Genomic DNA, 22554 nt, shown 5'->3' on the forward strand with positions numbered 1-22554 from the left:
CCAGTCATTCATCCATTTATTCATCCATCTTTCAATATTCCTTCCTTCTTGCATTTACTCATCTTTCTTGTTTCCTTACTCCTGCTTGCGTTATTTATGAGCATTTGTCTGCTGAGTTTCAGGCAGAAGAAACGCCCCAAAAATCCCACTCCCAGTGTAACTGCAAAAGCGGGGGTTCACAACTCTCCTGCATGTGATATGTTTAAATGTTTGTCGGGCGCATGGTAGCATTAGATGTCTTGGGGCAATCTATACAACTGATGATTAATATCATTAAGAGATCTCCTGCTCATTAATGGCAAACAAAGGTAGGACGCAAGGCAACAGCACACATAATATTCAGACAACATTTGAAGGGAGTATAAGGCAGTGCGACATGGTGTGAATTTATATTTCTCCATAAGCGGGAGGATGCACTTTTTGTGATACACCGTATAAGATTTACAAAAAAAGATGAGGTGCAAATTAGATTGTGGTGAAGTTCCATCGCCTGGGTGGAGACAGCTTCGGAGCACACACCCACAGCCGCACGGAGCGCATTAACAGGTCTTTAAAAGACCATTAATATGTTAATGAGGCTGTGTTGTTCACCTCTTAGGCCCCTGCAGCTCCACTTTAAGTATGGCAGGACTCGCCCGGCCAGCCCCCACAGAGCAGCAGTCTCCAAGTCGCGCTGCTGCAACTTGTGTTGGCAGACACTCTTTAAAAAAAAAAAATTAAAACACCGGCACGATATGTGCAAGGTCCGCGGGCCGCCAGGGAAGGCTTGCCGGGCCGCTGTTGGCCCGCGGGCCGTACTATGAGTACCCGTGCACTAGGGTGACGTGCCTGGCAGGACGACCGACGTACACTTATCTGGACACCTCACAAGGAAGCGTTGAGCATCAGACCACCGAAGGCAAAAGCACAGGGCGCGTTGGCTGAAAGCGCTAAAAAGGTGCAGGAAGTAGTTCCATGGACACAGAACCTGATGACGCTATTTCATCAGATAATCTAAAGGTAAAGCGCTTACTCAGAACGGGGGGAGGAGGGGGGGGGGGGGGTCGTGTTGTCCTCAAGAGAATATCAGGAAACGTGCCCCGAAATAGATTGCAATTGAAATCAAACAGCATACCCAGAATAAGCCTCCTAGAGACACGATGAAGGCGGAAACCAGGAAGCTTTATTTAATAATTAAAGTTCATTACAAAAAGTACAATTTGATGAATCCGTCAATGTTATAATAAATCTCATCTCATATACAGGGAATTATCACAAATCTCAGCAAATGCAGCGTGAGATGGTGGGAGGTCCGCTCCCTCGGAGTCGGCAAAGCCTGTAGGCTCGCCTCTGGAATGAGCTCACTTTTAAAGCAAAATGCACAGTAGAAATCACAGTGAGCACGAGCTGAGCACAGTTATACAGAGGTTCAGCAAATCACAACACAGAATAAAATGCAACAAGACTTCACACCATACCCTGAGGGGCTGATTCACAGAACTAACTTAAGACAAAACCCTAAACTTACTACTTTTGGTATTCACAGAAGGCATTTAGTAGTATTAAAGTTGGGATTTTTTCTTAAGTTTGACTTAAGACAGACTAAAGACAGACTTCAGACAGACTTAAAACAAACTTAAGACAAACTTAAGACAGACTTAAGACTTAAGACAGACTTAAGACAAAATCAAAACTTACATCTGTCGTAAGTCTGTCTTAAGTTTGTCTTAAGTCTGTCTTAAGTCTATCTTTAGTTTGTCTTAAGTCTGTCTTAAGTCTGTCTTAAGTTTGTCTTAAGTTTGTCTTAAGTCTGCGTCTTAAGTCTGTCTTAAGTCTGTCTTAAGTCTGTCTTAAGTTTGTCTTAAGTCTGGCTTAAGTCTGTCTTAAGTTTGTCTTAAGTTTGTCTTAAATCAAACTTAAGAAAAAATCCTAACTTTACTACTACAAAATGCCTTCTGTAAATACCAAAAGTAGTAAGTTTAGGATTGTGTCTTAAGTTAGTTCTGTGAGTCGGGCTGTAAGGGCCCGATTCACAGAACTATCTTAAGACAAAATCCTAAACTTACTACTTTTGGTATTCACAGAAGTTAGGATTTTGTCTTAAGACAGACTTAAGACAGATTTAAGACAGACTTAAGTTAGGATTCTGTCTTAAGTCTGTCTTAAGACAAACTTAAGACACAATTCTTACTTCTGTGAATACCAAAAGTAGTAAGTTTAGGATTTTGTCTTAAGTTAGTTCTGTGAATCGGGCCGTAAATGAATAACAAGTAGCTCCCCTTTGCCGTCATTGGATGTGACAGGACAAATCTTGTTACACGTAATCCAAAAAGAGACTCACAAAATGAAGGGGCTGATTGCGGTTCATGCAAAAAAAAACAGGAAGAACCTTCAATAACAACAGTTTGTTAGAAAAGTTTCCTCTAGTGATTGCCAAAAATAATATCTCGTTTGGAAGTGAATGACAGAATCACATTACATATTACATTTAATAATGTCTCAGTGCACATTTACTGTTTGTGGAGATAGTAAGAATTAAAACACAGTCACAACTTGAATTTCAAATTGAAGTTAGGGCCTGGAAAACTACGTTCTGTAGAGTGCAGTAAACTCTTTCATATTTAAGTCATTCATTTAATTAAAACATTAATTAATAATTGATGAATGATCTGCTCCATAAAAGTCATGGCCACAACCAGTGCTTAATTTGTAAAAGAGTAAGTGACAGCACCCACGTTTTGTTAGACCCCGCCAAATGTTGGCGTTGCTGAACACCAAGGCTGCCTTGGTCGAACACCAAACTACTCTCCCTGCCTTTTTATTCTTTCTTGCAGGTTCTTTTTCATTTTTGCTTTCTCCTTTTGTCAGTGTTTCTCCCTCGTTCTATCTCCTTTGCACCCCTTTGCTGCCTTTCTCTTTCCTGTTCTGGGTCAAAGTCTGATGATTAAAAAACGAGTCTCAGGCTTCAGAAAAGACTGACGGTGGAGTCCACCTGCAACCACCATCTCAAATTAACCCCCTCTGTGCGGGGCTGTTTCCCTCTGCTGTGCTGGGATGCGGGGGGCGCGTACAGCGCCCAGGTGCTCATTACGAGCTCAGCTCATCATGACCATGCCCGTTTCAATTAAACGCTCAGCACAGCAAGGGAATTAGCCAAGCGTGTGAGTGTTCCATTTAACGGGTGCTGTCATGACGAGCTCAGCTCGTCATGAGCACCGGAGCGCCGTGGCTCATAACGAGCTGAGCTTGTCATGAGCACTCAAGGATTTGAGACCTGGTCACAATACAAGCTCTTATTTCAAATCGCAACCATTGCATCACAATAAAGAGAACTGGATGGACAGGCTCAAAACGACCACCTCCTCCAAAACCCAAACACCAGCCATTTCATCACCCAGCACAGAAGTGTGGGTAAACAGCAATAGACTTGGAGAACATGCAGCCGTTGCCATGTTGGAAAACATTGTATCATGGCTTGACATCCAAAACTAAAACCCAATGGAAACAAAATGTTTTATGCCCAGGTGATCAGAGGTAGTTGAGTGAAGAGTCAGTAAAGTTCTCCCAAATTGCACGAATTGCAAACTGAGCCCTGACAAAAGGAAACTAAAGTAACTATGAAAATAACATTACATAACACACTCTTTATCGTAGCAGGGCAAAGAATAGAAGAAGAGCAAATGTTTCTCAACCCCATATTGACATACATGTTACATATATGTTGGTATAGTCATAGGATCAATGTTTAACAAATGTTAAGTTTTTGATTTTGACAAATTGTTATATGTAGTCGTAAGGATTTTTTCCAGCAGTGTGAAAAATTCCTGGTTATTTTCCGGCAACGGGTAGTGTGACTAGAAGAGTTACACAGTGCATTTGTTCTGTTTCAAAATTGTGGTATAGAATATATCACGTGTTGTGGACGTCCAACACAAGTTTAGGGACATTAGATTGTCTGGTTAAATGTTATAGTGAGGATTGCCTATAAAATCGTAGCATTAAGCATAGGGACTTGTTGCCCGTTTTAAAACTTTTTGTGAAAAGAGTAGTAGGATTTATCTAAGCTTGAGAGAAGGGTGAGATAGCGTCGTCTATTCTTATCAACTTTTGACGTTTTCTGTGGTTGGTTCAAGTCCTGCCAAGATCTCGTGTGTGAATGATCAGGGTTTTTCGTATGTATGTGTGAAAAAAATGATTGCATAGAAATAGCGTCGTCTATTTTATGCGAAGAGTGAATTCTGAATGATTGTAAAGCTATCACTTTGTTAGTGAAACAGACAAGTGGTTTGTTTATTCGTAGTTACTAATTAAAATTCATTGGAAAGTTTTGCTTAAAATGGCGCAGTGAAAAAGTTTTGTGAAGGAGGGGTGAGTTTACGGAGTAACACACAGAGAAGCTGCAGCGGCAGCATACGTCATTTTGGTTCGCGCTGTGATTGGCTAACATACGTCACAGAAAGCGCACTGATTGGCTCACGTGACTGTGACGAGCTGATACCAGATTGGTCAGTTCTGAATACTGTATTTCTATTGGAAGAGCAAGGTGGTGACGTGGCTTAACCTGATTGGCTTGTTGGTGTCTTTCGCGCACGGATTGGTTGGAATAGCGGAACACCAGAAAACATTTTCGAAGCTTACGGAACAACGATTTTGACTTAAAATCATGAGTTATTGGAGCGATAGTGTAAATAAGAAGCCTTCATGGTTTCAAAAAGTGAAAAATTATTTTAAACCTGACAAGAAAATTGAAACGCGTGGTGGTAAATTACTTCATAAGTACAAAACACCCGCAGCCTATATGGAAGGCGAATATGGCTATCATACTGTAATTTGGTTTGATAATTGGATGCATTACACCAGAAATGATGGCGTATTAGCCTGGCCAGAAGATGGGTCATTTAATATGAAGGTTTTGAGAAACTTAAGAGGAAAAATGATGGATCTTGTGCCGAAGCCAAGACCTACACAATTTGAGGCATTGGTTGAATGGGAAGTTGAGATGATGGAACTTGAGCGTGAAAGCAAATGCCTAGCACCTAGAAATTCAAAATATATTTTAAATAGGGAAACACATGAAGATAAAGTGAGACGCTGGAGAAAGGCAGATATGTATGATGGTCTGTATCCAGTGAGAATAATGATTACTGAAGATTTAGAACAAAAGACAGCCGGAAGGAGAATTGATGAGGAATTAGATGATGCAGTTTTAGAAGACATTTATGCTACTAAACGCAAACCGCCACCTTATCAAGCAAGTTCTCAACCTACTCCGAGAGTTTCTACAGAAACTTCTCCAAGTGCACCTCCTAGAGAAGCTGAAGATGGTTCTCCCAGATTTTTTAAATTACCAGAAAGGGTAGGGTCAGTAAATAATTGTAGTACACCCAGAGAAAATAGATTCCCGCAACAGGAAAATAATTTTGTGAGAAATCAAGAGAGAACTGCTGTCATACCAGAAATTTCTAGTTATAATAAAGCAAAGGAAGATTTAATTCAACAATTGACAAAAGGCATGGAAGCAGTAACAGCACCAGTAACTATTGGTCCTGTTGTACCGGTTTTTGATCAAGGAGACAATAGACAAACAGCCTTGACAGTTCCATTAAATGCAGAAATTCAAAAAGTTGCTGAGAGATTTTATTCGGAACTTTCAGAGATTCATAGAGAAAAATCTATGATGCCAAATTTAACATTAAAAAGTAGTTTGTCAAGTTCGCAAACACCATCAGTGGCAGATTCAGATTCAGGTCTGTCAGAGAAAAGTTTAAACAGAATAGAATTATCCCAAAATGGATTGTCCCCTGAAGCTCCTGAATATAAAAAGCTTGATGTTGCTAAATTAAAGGCTGATTTGGAAGAATTAATCATTGGCACAATTGGTACTGACAATTTGAAATTGTATCAAGATGATGAATTGCTGTTTATCTGTAAGAGTATTCAGTGGAAAACTAAAAACAGGTACGAGCAACTGGAAGAAATGGCTGCTGAGTTAGAAATTGATTTGAGCAAACAGAAACATTTGCAGAAACATTACAGGGTGGATTTCTCTGAGAGAGACATTGACAATCTGAATGCTGCTGGAAGAATGACACATATAAGAGAATTATTAAGTTTTCTCAGAAAATTAGGTGAATTAGGTAAATGGAGAATAAAATCGTCAAAGAAAGAACAGGATAAAAGATTAAGAAACAATATAGTTTTAGAATTTCCAATGAGGGAAATAGCTGGAGGAGGGTATGTACATGTCCCTTGGTCTAGACAGGATATTCTCCTGTTTACTAATGATTTTCCACGGTTGCGAGAGAAGCCAGTTGAGTGGTATCGACAGGTAGACAGATTCATAAAAGTGTCAAAAGTTCTGTGGATTGATCTAAATGGATTCTTTGACATTGTTGTCCCGTCAGATCTTTGGACAGAATGCAAAATTTCTGTGGATTGGCCAAAAGAAGAACCTCCCTGAGACCCGGTTACAGGTGCCCCAGCAAAAGATGTTATGGACATTTATAATAAAGTAATTTATTGGTTAAAAGGAAAAATTCCCCTGAAAGAAGTGGACTGGGTTAAAATTGACAGAACAAACCAGGAACCAAAAGAATCAGTTCATTCATTTTATGAAAGGTTACTGTTAGTTTTTAAACAGTACAGTGGCTATGAAAAATTAAGTGAAAAAGACATGAGCCATTTTATATACAGATTTGTATATGGCCTGAGACCTGAAATTGGTGACATGATTAGAAATGGAAGTGTCTGTTGGCAAGCACTTTCAGTTGATGACATCCTGAGAAAGGCAAAATATTGCAGTGATGAGATAGACGCGAAACAAAAGAATCTCAAGGAAAAAGCGATGTGGGCACAAGTGAAGGTAGCAGAGCAGCAACAACACCAGTTAGCTTCTATGCAGCAGCAGCAGAATCAGGGAAAGTTCAAGAATAATTTTAATAATAATGAGCCAAAATTGAATGTAAATGTTGAGGAGCTGAAACAAAAGCTCCCATGTTTTAATTGCGGCGAGATTGGACACTGGAAACGTGAGTGTAAAAACCCGTCCAGAAATTTTAAAAATAATTTGTTGAATCCACAGGTGCAGTGTGAGTTAAATCCGCAGCAACAGCAACAGCTACAGCAACAGTTAAACGAGTTAAGTCAGCAGCGACGACAGATAGCGAATCAGCAGAGCCAGATACAGCAAAGCCAGTTTCAGCAGAACCAGGTACAGCAGAGTCAAATTCAGCAGAGTCAGGTACCTCAAGCACCATTCCCTGGTAGTGCTAACACACAGAGATTTTCTCCCGAAACAGGTTTCTGTGGAGGTAATTTGGTAAATAATGTGTCAAAAGTTAACATGTCAAATGCTTCTCAATTTTGGTTAAAAGACAAAGAGGAGAGTGATTCTTCAGAAGATTACTCATGACGGTGCCTGAGAGAGGAAGAAGAGTGTGTGCTTGGACCCACTCTTGAGGTAGATCAGTCTGGTCTATTTGTGAATGGTAAAGTAAATGATGTTGATGTTACCTTCCTTGTGGATACAGGTGCTACCCGTTCTACTGTTAGATCAGCAGAAATAGAAAATCTTCCTCTCTCTGGGGAGTCCATCCAAGTTGTAGGTGTAGCTAATCAGCAAATTAAAACAAGTTTAACAGAACCAGTAAAAGTGGAAATAGGCAACTACAAAGATAAGCACAGATTTTTAGTTTGTGACAGTAGTCCTGTGAATCTGTTGGGTCGTGATATATTGTGCAAAATGAATTAAAATATATATTGCTCACCTGATGGCATTGAAATGCAAACTGCAGAAGAAGACGGGCTTTATAAATTGACTATGCTAATGGTTGATGAGGAGAAAACATTACTGTTTCCTGTGTTTGATAAAAATGACTTGCCAGAAGAGCTCAAAAAGACAGTTAATCCAGCAATTTGGGACCTAACAGGAAATGATATGGGTCTTATGAAAAACATAGATCCAGTAAAAATCACTGTTAAGCAGGGAATAGATTTTCCAAATGTTCCTCAATACAAAATGAAAGCTGAGACAATTGAAGGTGTCATTCCAGTGATTGAAGAATTCATAAGTCAAGGTGTGCTAAAGGAAATTGAGAGCAGCCCATGTAACTCACCGATTATGGGTATTAAAAAGCCAAATGGAACATACAGAATTGTTCAAGACCTAAGAAAAATTAACCAGATTGTTGTTCCATGTTGTCCAATTGTTCCAAACCCTGCAGTAATTCTTAACCAGATTCCACATGATGCCGAATGGTACACGGTCATAGACCTGTGTAACGCCTTCTTTACAGTTCCATTACATCCAGAAAGCCAGCAAATTTTCGCTTTCAGGTTCCAAAATAGGATCTTAGCATGGTGTTGTATCCCTCAAGGGTATACTGAGAGTCCATCCATCTTTAATCAATTATTAAAGAAATCCCTGGAAGATCTGATATTGCCTGGTAAGTCCACACTGGTACAGTACATTGACGATTTGCTTGTGGAAGCTAAAACACGAGAAAATTGTGTTACTGATACCATTACCCTGTTAAATCGTTTGGCAGATGAGGGACATAAAGTGTCACCTGCAAAATTGCAGTTTTGTAAACAAGAAGTGAAATATCTTGGTCACAGAATTGCAAAGGGAACAAGAAAAGTGACAATTGAAACGATTAAAATGATTTGAGCAATTCAACCACCGACAACGCAAAGACAGGTGAGAATGTTTCTGGGAATGGATGGTTACTGTCGACAATGGATTAGTGGGTTTTCAGTAATTGCAAAACCACTTCAGAGGCTAACAAAAGCAGATGTAAAAGATCCAATTAGTCTGTCAAAAATTGAACTGGAAGCTTTTGAGCAGTTAAAAAAGAGCTTATGTGAAGCTCCTGCTCTGGGTATGCCAGACTATGAAAAGGAATTTGAACTTTACTGCAGTGAAAGAGAAGGTTGTGCATTGTCTGTGTTAATTCAGAGGCATGGTAAGTTGAGAAAACTCAATCTCACTAAGGCTATACACTGCATGAGTTGACCATTTATAATGTGGGTCATGGTAGTGCGAGGGTAGTTACTGGCACACTGTGAGCACCCACGCTTGGGGAAGTCCATTACAGAAGAGTTTGTGCCAGTTTGCACTTGCGCACAGCCTTAATAAATCTACCCCTTGAAATACTCCTTTACCGAAGGCTGTGCTGGACAGTAAATAGTTTATTAAGGCTTGTACCAGTTTGCATCACGTTTTGTGTCTTTGCATAAGCATAAAGTTCTAATAAATCTGACTTGTGATGTTATCTGTGCCCATGGGCTTTGTCCTGGACAGTAAATAGTTCAATAAGACTTTGTACCAGTTTGCGTCACTTTTTGTGAGTTTGTACCAGCCCAGAGCCCTAATAAATCTGTTTTGTGATGTTAACTGTTTCGGTGGGCTTTATGCTGGACAGTAAATAGTTTATGAAGACGTTGTGGTGGTTTGCGACACTTTTTATGACTCTGCATTGGTGCAAAACACTAATAAATTTATCCCTTAATGTATTCTGTCACTTAAGGCTTTGTGCTGGAAAGCAAATAGTTTATTAAGGCTTTGTACCAGTTTGCATCATCAGCGCAAAGTCCTAATAAATCTGTTTTGTGATGTTATCCATTATTGTGGGCTTGTGGTGGTCAATAAATAGTTTATTAAGACTTTGCACCAGTTTGCCTCACTTTTCGTAAGTTTGCTCTGTCTCAAATCCAGCCCATGAAGCGCTCCATTAGTGAAGGCTGTGCGCTGGACAGTAAATAGTTTATGAAGACTTTGGGGCAGATTTACAAACCCCTTGCGCCACTTTTATGCCGCAGTTGCATCACTTTTGTGACGCAGCGGCGGCGCAAAGCCAGGGCCATGCTGCAGGGTATTTACAACGTGACACATCTGGGAGATGCGTCAAGTTGTAAAACCCTGCGCCACATATGGGCGTCCTGTGCCACATATGGGCGTTCCGGCGCAGGGGGGGCATTCCGGCACAGGAACGCCCCCTAAAAGTGGCTGAGTGAGATCTACAAGATTTCACTCAGTCACTTTTAAGGCCATTGCTGCGTCAAAACCCTGCGCCTGCTTGAAGCAGGCGTAAGGATTGACGCAGCATTGTAAGAATAGGGAACCCCAGAGCATTGCTGGAGCTGCGTCGCGCTTGAGACGCAACTCCAGCAATTTGCCGCCTTTCCGACAGGGGATGCGACACGCATCTGCCCATCCGTGTGCCATGGTGCGCCGCATTGTAAATGCGGCGCATCAGTGGTGGCGCACGGGTGGGCAGATGCGACGCAACTCTTCTGGCGCATCCCTGCTGATTAGCAGAGATGCGCCAGAAGTCGTAAATCTGCCCCTGTTGGTTTGCGACACTTTTTATGACTCTGCATTGGTGCAAAACCCCAATAAATCTCTCCCTTAATGTATTCTGTCACTTTTAGGCTTTGTGCTGGGAAGCAAATAGTTTATCAAGACTCTGTGCCGGTTTGCGCCACTTTCTGTGACTTTGCACCTCTGCTGCAAAGTTCCTCCAAACCTGCCCCTCGATGTGCACTGTTGTCAGAGGCTTTGCACCAATCTCTCTGGGCCCGCCCCGCCCCGAGAGGATTCAGAGCCTTCCCCTGGGGGAGGTGGGGGCTGCTCCGCGCGCGCGGGGCGCGGAGGACCGCTAGCAACACCTCGTGCTAAATTGGCCACTAATGGGCTAAAATGAGATAATTATGAACGTGAATGATCCGGCGCGCGTGGGTCGATAGCACCTGAGATGGATGGGCTCATGGCGCCCCCGCTGCGCCTAGCGCCTCGTGCCCTTCACAGCTCAGAGCGCTGCGCGGTGGGGGGCGCACCGGAGCCACTTAACCTGCATCAATTCCAGCCCTGATGGGGCGAAAATGGGAAAAAAGGCGCGCGCGCCGGCCAGGGCCCTTCTCACTTAACGCGCTGTTTTCATTACAGAGAATTTAAGGGATCAATGAGCGCCGGAGGGGGGCCCTGGGGCCGCGGAGGGGGGGGGGGGGGGGAGGGTCGCCAGGCCTTAACTGGGTGTCAGGAATGGATCCGCGGCCGGGCATTAAATAAAGATTGTCAACTCGCTGTTTGCTGGCGGCCTGCGATTGAATTGTTAGTTAAAATTGGCTTTGAGCCGCGGCGGCGGCAGAGTCGGGGGCCCCCGGGGACCCCTGTATTTGCCGCCGGATCAAAGGGCCTCGCGCGCAGCACTTGTCAATTTGTAGGCTGTAAATCTTCCACCCTAAACAGCCGGTCCGAGGGGGCCCCGCCGGGGACGGGGCTATTTATACCGAGAAAGATTGATTTCTGTTTAGCTTCAGTTCCATTTGATACTTAGCAACATATAAAAGGCTTTTTTATTATAGTGAGTGGCCTGAGCGCTCGCGCGCGGCCCTCCAGGCGCTGTTAACTCTCTGCCGAGGGGCCTTCTGGATAAATAGACTCTCTTCCAAGGCGCGGGGGATTAGCTGGCCTGATCGGGGTTGGTGCCACGTCAGCTCTGAGCATAATACTGCTAATAATAATCCGCGAGACTGGTCAGGAGTGCAGTCCACGGGCCCTGGAGCCAGGCAAGACATCAGGGTCTTTGTTGAACAAATGCTTCTTTGCGGCCAAACATCCCCTCTTTCTAGTGGGAGTAATTTACAAGCACAGTGAACATCTCTGCAGGTGCTCGGCAGAGCCATCCACTGACTCTGAAGAGTCAGTTCCACTTTATAAACACCGCCAATAAAATAATAATACAATATAAATACCCACTCATCAGACGGGCAAAGCACAACCCCCGAGGAGCCCGTCATTTGTGCGTTCTACTTCTAACTTGTGTGTTTTATTTTTATTTGAAGTGAGTTGTTGTGTATACCGTGCACGCCGAATGCGATCTAATACTAGCAGAAGGGCCTTACTCTTAGCGCAGTGCCACACACATGTGCCTATTGCAACAAGCATTTGCAATGCAATAGGTCTCGCATTCACGCGAGTTGGAGTTAATGGCATTGTAAATGACAATGCCTTTTATTTATGTTTTGGGTTTTAAAACATAAATAAAAGGTATTGTCATTTACAATACTAAGAGCATAAACTCTCGCAAATGCGAGACTAACTGCACTGCAATAAAGGGCCTTTTTGACGACTTGTTAGATTGTAAATATCGGAGGAAGAGACCGGCCTGCGACGTCTTCAAAGTAGTGATAAATAGTGCAGTGAAGAAGTGTGTAAGTGTTGTAAATTACACAGATTCAAAGTGTGAAGTGACAGTTACATATGATCCGAGCTATAAACACGAACACAGCGCTCCAACATCTTTCCCTCTGTGAATACGCTGTCGCGGCTCAGGAGGAAGAGCAGGGGGGCTATTTCCTTCCCTCTCCGTGATTTGAGTGTGCAGTGTGGCATTACGTAATGTCATTGCTATCTTTGACCTAATATAAAACACTACAGCTGTAGTAGGGCCCTGGCTTCACCTCCTGGTGCAGGGCAGGCTGTGCTTTATGGCTGGCATGGAGGGAGGCAGGGATGGTCTCGGCTGCAGCTCCAGCCTCGTGCAGTGGCCCTGCTATTACTAGTGAGTGAAAGGCGCTGAGGTGGTGATATTGGCATTGGTGGTGGTGGTATTGATAGGGGTGGTGGTATTCGTGATGGTGATGGTATTGATGGTGGTGGTATTCATGGGGGTGGTATTGGTGGTGGTGGTAATGGTGGTGGTATTGGATTGGTGGTGATGTTGGTGGTGGTGGTAGTGGTATTTGTGGTATTGGTAATGGTGATGGTGGTGCTATTGGTGGTAGCGGTATTGGTGATGGTGATATTGGTGGTGGTGGTATTGGTGGTAATGCTTGTATTAGTCATGGTATTGGTCGTGGTATTGATGGTGGTGGTGGTATTGGTGGCGGTGGTGCTATTGGTGGTGGTGGTATTAGTGGTGGTGGTTGTACTGTTGGTAGTATTGGTGGTATTGGTGGTGGCGGTATTGGTGGTATTGATGGTGGTGGTGGTATTGGTGGTGGTGGTGGTATTGGTGGTGGTGGTATTGATGGTGGTGGTATTGGTGGTTGTTGTTGGCATTGGTGGTGGTGGTATTGGTGGTGGTGGTATTGGTGGTTGCATTGGTGGTATTAGTGATGGTGGTGCTATTGATGGTGGTGGTATTGGTGGTAGTGTTATTGGTGGTAGTGGTATTGGTGGTGGTGGTATTGGTGGTATTGGTGGTGGTGGTATGGGTGGTGGTGCTATTGGTGGTGGTGGTATTAGTGGTGGTGGTTGTATTGGTGGTGGTATTGGTGGTGGTGGTGGTGGTATTGGTGGTGGTGGTATTGGTGGTTGTGGTATTGGTGGTATTGATGGTGGTGGTGGAGGCATTGGTGGTGGTGGTATTGGTGGTGGTATTGGTGGTGGCAGTGGTATTGGTGGTGGGATTGGTGGTGGTGGTATTGGTGGTTGTTGTTGGTATTGGTGGTGGTGGTATTGGTGGTTACGTTGGTGGTATTGGTGGTGGTGGAGCTATTGATGGTGGTGGTGATGGTGGTATTGGTGGTAGTGTTATTGGTGGTAGTGGTATTGGTGGTGGTGGTGGTATTAGTGGTGGTGGTATTAGTGGTGGTGGTTGTAGTGGTGGTGGTATTGGTGGTGGTGGTATTGGTGGTATTGATGGTGGTGGTGGCATTGGTGGTGGTGGTATTGGTGGTGGTGGTGGTATTGGTGGTATTGGTGGTGGCGGTGGTATTGATGGTGGTGGTGGCATTGGTGGTGGTGGTGGTATTGGTGGTTGTTGTTGTTATTGGTGGTGGTGGTATTGGTGGTTGCGTTGGTGGTATTGGTGGTGGTGGTGCTATTGATGGTGGTGGTGGTATTGGTGGTAGTGTTATTGGTGGTAGTGTTATTGGTGGTGGTGGTGCTATTGGTGGTGGTGGTATTGGTGGTGGTGGTATTGGTGGTGGTGGTATGGGCGGTGGTGATATTGGTGGTGGTGGTATTAGTGGTGGTGGTTGTACTGGTGGTGGTATTGGTGGTGGTGGTATTGGTGGTATTGATGGTGATGGTATTGGGCCGGCTCCCAGACTGCTACCAAGCCGCCCCAGGACACACCCATGGACCCTTCACCTGCCACTCCTGCAAGTTCGACTGCATCAGAACCCACACCAAATCCACTAACGCCAAACAGAACCCCAACACCAACCACCTGAAGTGCATCCTGCTCAATACCCGCTCGGTCCACAAACACGCCACTGAACTATGGAACCTACTAGACACCACAACGCCGGACGTCGCCTTTCTTACAGAAACCTGGATGAACGCCTCATCAGCTCCCGACATCGCCATAGACATCCCGGACGGCTACAAGATCATCCGAAAGGACCGCATCAACCAAACAGGAGGAGGCATTGCCATCGTCCATAAGAACACCATCCGCATCACGACCAGTTCGGACGATAACCTCACAGCCACCGAACACCTTCACTTCCAGATCCACACCGACCCTAACACCACACTCAGAGGCACCCTCATTTACAGACCCCCAGGACCCCGCACACAATTCAGCGAAGACATCGCAGACTTCATCAGCCCACACGCCCTCCCCTCCGAGGACTATATTCTACTAGGAGACTTCAACTTCCACATGGAAAAGAACAACGACAACAACACCACCACCCTTCTGGACAACCTCGCCAATCTCGGACTCAAACAACTGGTAAACACCCCCACCCACTACGCCGGACACACGCTCGACCCAATCTTCTCCTCCAGCAAGCACATCTCCTTCAATCACGCCACGGGTCTCCATTGGTTGGACCACAGCTGCGTTCACTTCAACTACAAAAAGACCTCGACCCACCACCACCCACAACCAATCCCCCGCAGAAACTGGAACAAAATTACCACCGACCAGCTCCTCACATCGCTTTACCAAAACCCTCCTGCCAAATCATTAGACCCAAATCAAGCAGCCATCAACCTCACACAATGGATCACCCACAGCGCTGACAAATTAGCACCATTGAAAAACCATCAAAACAAGCCAGGTAGCAAAAAAGCCCCCTGGTTCAATGATGACCTTAAGAAATCCAAGAAGATCTGCCGCACCCTCGAGAAAGCCTGGTGAAAAAACCCAACCACTGACAACATGACCACCTTCAAAAACGCCATCCGCAAACACCACCAGCTAATCCGATCCACCAAGAAATCAGCATTTAAGGATCGACTCGACAACAACGCCCACAACAGCAAGGAACTATTCAACATCGTCAAAGAGTTTACCAACCCCACCGCCGGCACCAACGACATCACTCCCTCTCAAGACCTCTGCGACTCCCTAGCCTCGTTCTTCCACAACAAAATCGCTGACATACATAACAGCTTTGGCGACCAGTCCACCCCACTTACCTCTGAACCAAATCCCCCCTCCAACAACCTTTGCGCCTGGAACCCAATCACCACTGAAGACACCATCCGCTTGATGAACTCCATCCACTACGGATCGCCAACCGACCCATGTACCCACCACATCTTCAACAAAGCAAACTTCATCATCGCCGCTCATCTCCGAGATGTCATCAACTGCTCCCTCAACACCGCCACCTTCCCGGAAAGCTGTAAACATGCCAAACTCAGCGCCCTCCTGAAGAAACCCACAGCTGACCCCACCAAACTCAAGAACTACCGCCCCATTTCGCTCCTCTCATTCCCTGCCAAAGTCATTGAGAAAACCGTAAACAGTCAGCTCGCCGCCTTCCTCGAATCTAACGGCTCCCTCGACCCATCACAGTCCGGCTTCCGAGCCAAACACAGCACGAGACCGCCCTCATTGCAGCAACAGACGACATTCGAACACTACTTGACAACAGAGAAACAGCTGCCCTCATCCTACTGGACCTCTCCGCAGCCTTCGACACAGTCTGTCATAACACCCTTATACAACGCCTCAGCAACGTCGGAATACAAGGAAAAGCATTGGACTGGATCATCTCGTTCCTCGCCGGAAGAACCCAGAGAGTACGCCTTCCCCCTTTCAGATCGGAGGCCACTGCAGTCATCTGCGGCGTACCACAAGGATCTTCACTCAGTCCCACTCTCTTCAACGTATACATGTGTCCCCTCGCATCCATCGCGCGCCAACACAACCTCAACATCATCTCCTACGCAGACGACACCCAGCTGATCCTCTCCCTCACCAAAGACCCAAACACCGCCAAAACCAACCTACACGAAGGGATGAAAGAAGTAGCCGAGTGGATGAAGAACAGCAGTTTAAAACTGAACTCCGACAAAACGGAAGTCCTCATCTTAGGATCATCCCCCTCTGCCTGGGACGACTCATGGTGGCCACCGGCCCTGGGCAACGCACCCAAACCAATGGAACACGCTCGTAACCTGGGCTTCATCCTAGACTCCTCCCTCTCGATGACCAGACAAGTCAACGCCATCTCATCATCATGCTTCAACATCCTACGTATGCTCAAAAAAATCTTCTGATGGATCCCCACCGAAACAAGAAAGACGGTCACCCAAGCACTGGTCACAAGCCGACTGGACTACGGAAACACCCTTTACGCCGGAACCACAGCCAAATTACAGAAAAAACTCCAACGCATTCAGAACGCCTCAGCCAGACTCATCCTAGACATCCCCCGCCAAGCTCACATATCCGGTCACCTGAGAGACCTCCACTGGCTCCCCGTCAACGAAAGAATAATGTTCCGTCTCCTCACCCACGTACACAAAGCCCTCTACGACCTTGGTCCCAAATACCTCAACACGCGCCTGAACTTTTACACCCCCACCCGCCAACTACGATCGTCCAATCAAGCCCTCGCCATGATTCCACGCATCCAAAGATCCACCATGGGAGGAAGATCCTTCTCCTACTTAGCGGCCAAAACCTGGAATTCCCTCCCCACCCACCTCCGCCTTACACAGAACCACCTCTCCTTCAGAAAACAACTAAAAACTTGGATATTTGATAAGTAACGTACCCCCCTCCCTCAAGCGCCTTGAGACCCTCTGGGTGAGTAGTGCGCTATACAAATTTTAACTTGACTTGACTTGACTTGTGGTAGTGTTATTGGTGGTAGTGGTATTGATGGTGGTGGTGGTATTGGTGTTGGTATTGGTGGTGGTGGTTGGTGGTGGTATTGGTGGTGGTGGTATGGGCGGTGGTGGTGGTATTGGTGGTAGTATTGGTGGTAGTGTTATTGGTGGTAGTGGTATTGGTGGCAGTGGTATTGGTGGTGGTATTGGCGGTGGTATTGGTTGAGGTGGTATTGGTTGTATTGGTGGTGGTGGTATTAGTGTAGGTTGTGCTATTGAGGGTGGCATTGGTGGTGGTATTGGTGGTGATAATATTGGTGGTGTTGGTGTGGGCGGTGATGGTGGTATTTGGTGGTGGTATTGGCGGTGGTGATGGTATTGGTAGAGGTGGTGTTGGTTGTATTGGTTGTGGTGGTATTGGTGGAGGTTGTGCTATTGAGGGTAGTGGCATTGGTGGTGGTATTGGTGGTGGTGGTATGGGCGGTGGTAGTGGTATTGGTGGTGGTATTGGCGGTGGTGGTGGTATTGATTGAGGTGGTATTGGTGGTGGTGGTATTTGTGGAGGTTCTGATATTGAGGGTGGTGGCATTGGTGGTGGTATTGGTGGTGGTGGTATGGGCGGTGGTGGTGGTATTGGTGTTGGTATTGGCGGTGGTGGTGGTATTGGTTGAGGTGGTATTGGTTGTATTGGTGGTGGTATTGGTGGTGGTGTTATGGGTGGTGGTGGTGGTATTGGTGGTGGTATTGGCGGTGGTGGTGGTATTGGTTGTATTGGTGGTGATGGTATTGGTGGAGGTTGTGCTATTGAGGGTGGTGGCATCGGTGTTGGTGGTGGTGGTATTGTTGTTAATAAAACAGACTTTTGAACACAACCCATCAGGTGGCTTTAGTTGATGGTGCCGGGGCTACATTCGGATGCCTGATGTGAACGCTGTAGTATTTTAAATGCTCTGATGTTTTTTAACTTGCTATGTTGCATAATTATGATGTGGCATGGGAAATATTAAAACTGTTTAAATTGCTGAAATTTTAGAATGTGTTATCTGTGACTTGCACTGTGGGTCAAAAGCCTCATTCTTACCTTACGCCTCCCTGCAAGCGCCCCGTTCCACCGCGGGATCTCCCATTTGTTGTGGAGGGCGCCGGCGAATAGCTTTTCTCCTGCCTCATTGGCTGTTAGGGTCACGAGGGCTTCGCCTTGTAGGTCGGTCCCTATTTAACCTGGATGTTTGCATTTGGCGCTGTTTAGTCGATGGTGCCGGGGCTACATTCGGATGCCTGATGTGAACGCTGTAGTATCTTAAATGCTCTGATGTTTTTTAACTTGCTATGCTGCATGATTACGATGTGGCATGGGAAATATTAAAACTGTTTAAATTGCTGAAATTTTAGAACGTGTTATCTGTGACTTGCACTGTGAGTCAAAAGCCTCATTCTTACCTTACGCCTCCCTGCCAGCGCCCCGTTCCACCGCTGGATCTCCCGTTTGTTGTGGAGGGCGCCGGCGAATAGCTTATCTCCTGCCTCATTGGCTGTAAGGGTCACGAGGGCTTCGCCTTGTAGGTTGGCCCCTATTTAAACTGGATGTCTCTCTCCGCGATCAGCGGATGCGATCAGCCTGCGCGCCGCAGTCGCGCCTAAGTCCAGCCCGTCTGCTCCCGTCCGCGCTGAGTACACGCTGGGGCTGGAGAAGAGGCTGCGCTGACGGGAGACTCTCGAGTAAGTTGCACCTACTCATGGCAGGATCTAGTCGCTTTGAAACCCCCTAAACTTCCCTGCCATCATAAGTTCATCCCTGAGGCCCTTCGGGGGCCCCCTTACTGCTGTTGTTATATTGGCTTTATTGAGCCTATAACCCTTGCTATGTCTGACACGCAATCGCCTACCGCTTCGCGGATCCATAATACTATCCTCGATGGGGGCTTTCTTATTAATGCTAGATCGTTGTTAAGGACAATATAGCTTTTAACGATTTTGTGGTGGCTAGGAAGCCCTCATGGGTCTTTATTACAGAAACATGGGCCTCAGCCTCCTCTGGTCCTGAACTGGCTAACGCTATCCCAGAAGGCTATGCGCTGGCCAGAATGGATAGAGTTGGGCGTAGAGGTGGAGGTTTGGGTATCTTGTATAAGACCTCGGTCTCCTGCCGTATTGAAACCCTTTTCTTCCCTTCGGACTCCTTCCAGGCCATTTTCTATTCCCTAAACTCCTCTCCCTCTGTCTCCTTTTCAGGCCTCCTGATTTATAGGCTCCCGGGACCCGGATCGGGTTTCTGCCACAAGCTACTTAATATTTTAGAGCCTTATTTTGGTAGGTCTAATCTGACGATCATGGGTGATTTGAACTTCCATTTGGATTTTTCAGGCTCTAGCGACACCGGCTGCCTGGTGGACTCTCTAGCGGCATATGGTTTTCTGCAACTGGTGGATAGGCCTACTCATCAAACGAGGCACACACTGGATGGGGTCTTTTCTAATGATCCTAGACTAACAACGGGTCCCCCCATCCCGCTGGTGTGGTCAGATCATCTTGCTGTCCCCCTAGAATTAAAATCTCCTTCCCATTTCATGGGGACATGTCTTCCTAGGAGAAGGGAACCCAAGCGGAATTAAAGAAACATCTCTAATGACACCTTGGCCCCCCTTATGACCAACATCAGGACGACCCCCCAAATGGAGGTCCATGATGCTGCATTAGACCTTTCCAATGCCATCGCTAGAGCGGTGGATCTACTAGCCCCTGCCTCCTATGGCTACTCTGCCAGAAAGCCACCTTCGGCCCCGTGGTTCTCAGAGACTCTTAGGCTTCTCAGACCGGACTGTAGGAAGCAGGAGAGGCTCTGGCGTACTGGCTGGGATTCCAGAGAAAGGGAAAAGCACAAAATCTTGCTGAGAGAGTACAAGAGGAAGATAATTGGGGAAAAGCAGGCCTATTTTTCCAACATAACGGCCTCCCTCACTTCCTCAAGGGAACTGTTTAAGATCGTGGATTCCCTGTGTAGCCTACAAACCCCAGACCCGGTAATTGGGTCTCAAGAATTGTGCGATAAGATCTCGCTGTTTTTTTATACAAAAATAGCCGATATTTATACCTCTCTGGAATCTCAAAGCGACCTATTGGATCCCCTCCCGCTCTCGATTCCATCTCCTACGGACTGTCGGCCTAAGGACTCTTTTAGTAGTCTGTCTAATTTCCATCCTCTTACTCTCCAGCATTTGGATTTGCTCTTGAACAGGATTAAATCTGGCCCCCTTAGGATCCTGAAGGACTGTAGGGAAGTTCTACTCCCCCTCCACCTGGAAGTGATGAACCTTGCTATAATGGAGGGCATCTTTCCAGTGTCCTGGAAAAAGGCAGTGGTCAAGCCTTTGCTGAAAAAGCCATCATTAAACCCTGAGATATTAAAGAATTTTCGTCCAATATCACTGCTGCCGGCTCCAGAAAAAATGTTGGAAACACATCTCAACCCACACCTAACTGCCTTTCTGGATTCTTCGGGCCTTCTGGACTCATCGCAGCATGGTTTCCGGAAGGACCATAGCACCGAGACGTCCCTCACTGTGGTCGTTAATAATATCCGTACAAAGGTTGACCAAGGGCAGACTACTTTATTGGTCCTGTTAGACCTGACAGCAGCTTTCGATACCCTATCTCCCTCTATTTTAACATCTCGTCTTAGGGAGATAGGGGTAGAGGGCTCTGCACTTAGTCTGCTGTCCTCCTTCCTTAGTCAGAGAGAGCAGAGGGTCAAGTTAGGAGAGTTTGTGTCCCCCTCTAAACATGTGTGCTGTGGGGTACCACAGGGGTCGGCTTTAAGCCCCACTCTTTTCAACATATATGTGGCCCCACTCGCCAGAATGGTAAGATCTTTTGGGATGGAGGTGGTGTCATTCGCCGATGACATCCAAATCCTGGTCTCACTCTCCCATTCGGCGAGTACCTCCGCTCTCAGCTTCAGGAACTGCATGGAGGCAGTTTCACAGTGGATGATTTGCAACTCACTGAAGCTGAACGGAGAGAAAACCGAGGTTTTGATCTTCGGGGGAGACCAGGATGCCTGGTCAAGTGACTGGTGGCCCCCATCCCTTGGAGAGTGCCCACGGCCCACTAAATCCGCCCAGAACTTGGGCGTTATTGATACCTCTCTCGCTATGGACCAGCAGGTAAACAGAACGGTCTCCACCTGCTGGGGCGTCATCAGGACCCTGAAGAAAATTACTCATTATCTCTCCCTGAAAGCCCGCAAACAGACTGTAGTCGCCTTAGTTACTTCCCGGCTAGATTATTGTAACGCACTCTACTCGGGCATTAACTCAGGCCTGACACAATGTCTGCAGACTGTACAAAACGCGGCAGCTAGCTTTATTCTTGATGTCCCCAGCCGCTCATCTGCTACTCTTGCCAGGAAGAGTCTGCATTGGTTCCCGATTCAGGCCAGGATCTCTTTCAAGATCCTATGCCTTGTCTACGGGGCACTATCTGGAGAAGGCTCTGAAGATATTCGATCTCTCTTAGTCTCCTATACTCGTAGAAATGTAAGTTCCTCCAGTAAGAACCTCCTGACTGTTCCCCAGGTTAGGAGAGCTAGATGGGGTGGAAGGGCCTTCTCTGTTTTGGCCCCTAGGCTGTGGAACACTCTTCCCCCGGAATTAAAAACACAACCCGCCTTCGGTCCTTTTAGGAAGGCATTAAAAACATGGCTATTTTCATAGGCATACCTGTAAGCTAGCTCCTGGTACACATATTTTGATTTATCCTGTTAGGCGCCTTGATGCCCATGGGTTAAGTCTGCGCATTTTAAGACTGCTTTCATTCATTCATTCATTCATGTGGTGTTGTCAGCTTCAGCCCATTAGCACACAATTATGTGCTACCTGAAATTCACATGATAAATTTGCTAATTATTTCTAAATCCATGTTACTTGGGGGTTGAAACAGACACAAGATAATGCTGGGTTAAAGTGATTTAAAGCCAGCGCCTGTGTAATGGGGCCAGCCCTGCTGTTCAACATCTGAAATGCCTTGCCCCGAAACCTATCACTGGATCTTTAGCGCCGGGAAACCCTTTGTTGGGTAGCTGTTGCGCTATACAAATGAAATAAAATAAATAAATAAATAAATAAATAAATAAATAAAATTAAAAAACACAAGCGGTTGCAGCTGAAGCCGCGCATGTCCGGCCTGCAGTAAGAGAATCTCAATAAAGTAAATAGTGCTTACAGACTAAAGAACAGGTCCTATGTAACAACCAAAGTAAAGGGGCCAGTAGCCATGGGAGGGTACAAATGAAGACAAGGCGGTACTAAGGAGGGACTAACAAGCCTATTAACGAATCCGAAGGCAGTATTTATGAAAGACAATGACACAAGCCAGAGAAAAATATGGGAGGAGAGTGGGCGCAGCTTCTCTCCTATACTCTACTACAGCAGTCTTGAAGAGCGAGCAGTTCATGCGTGCTGCTGCTAGGCTCGACCTAAAAACCACACTGCGTTGGGTATCTATGCCAGGGTGTAATGTGAACAAACCTGGTACCGCTTACAGCAAAGGGAGTT

Source organism: Lissotriton vulgaris, chromosome 11 (genome assembly GCF_964263255.1).
Source record: "Lissotriton vulgaris chromosome 11, aLisVul1.2, whole genome shotgun sequence".
NCBI lineage: Eukaryota > Metazoa > Chordata > Amphibia > Caudata > Salamandridae > Lissotriton > Lissotriton vulgaris.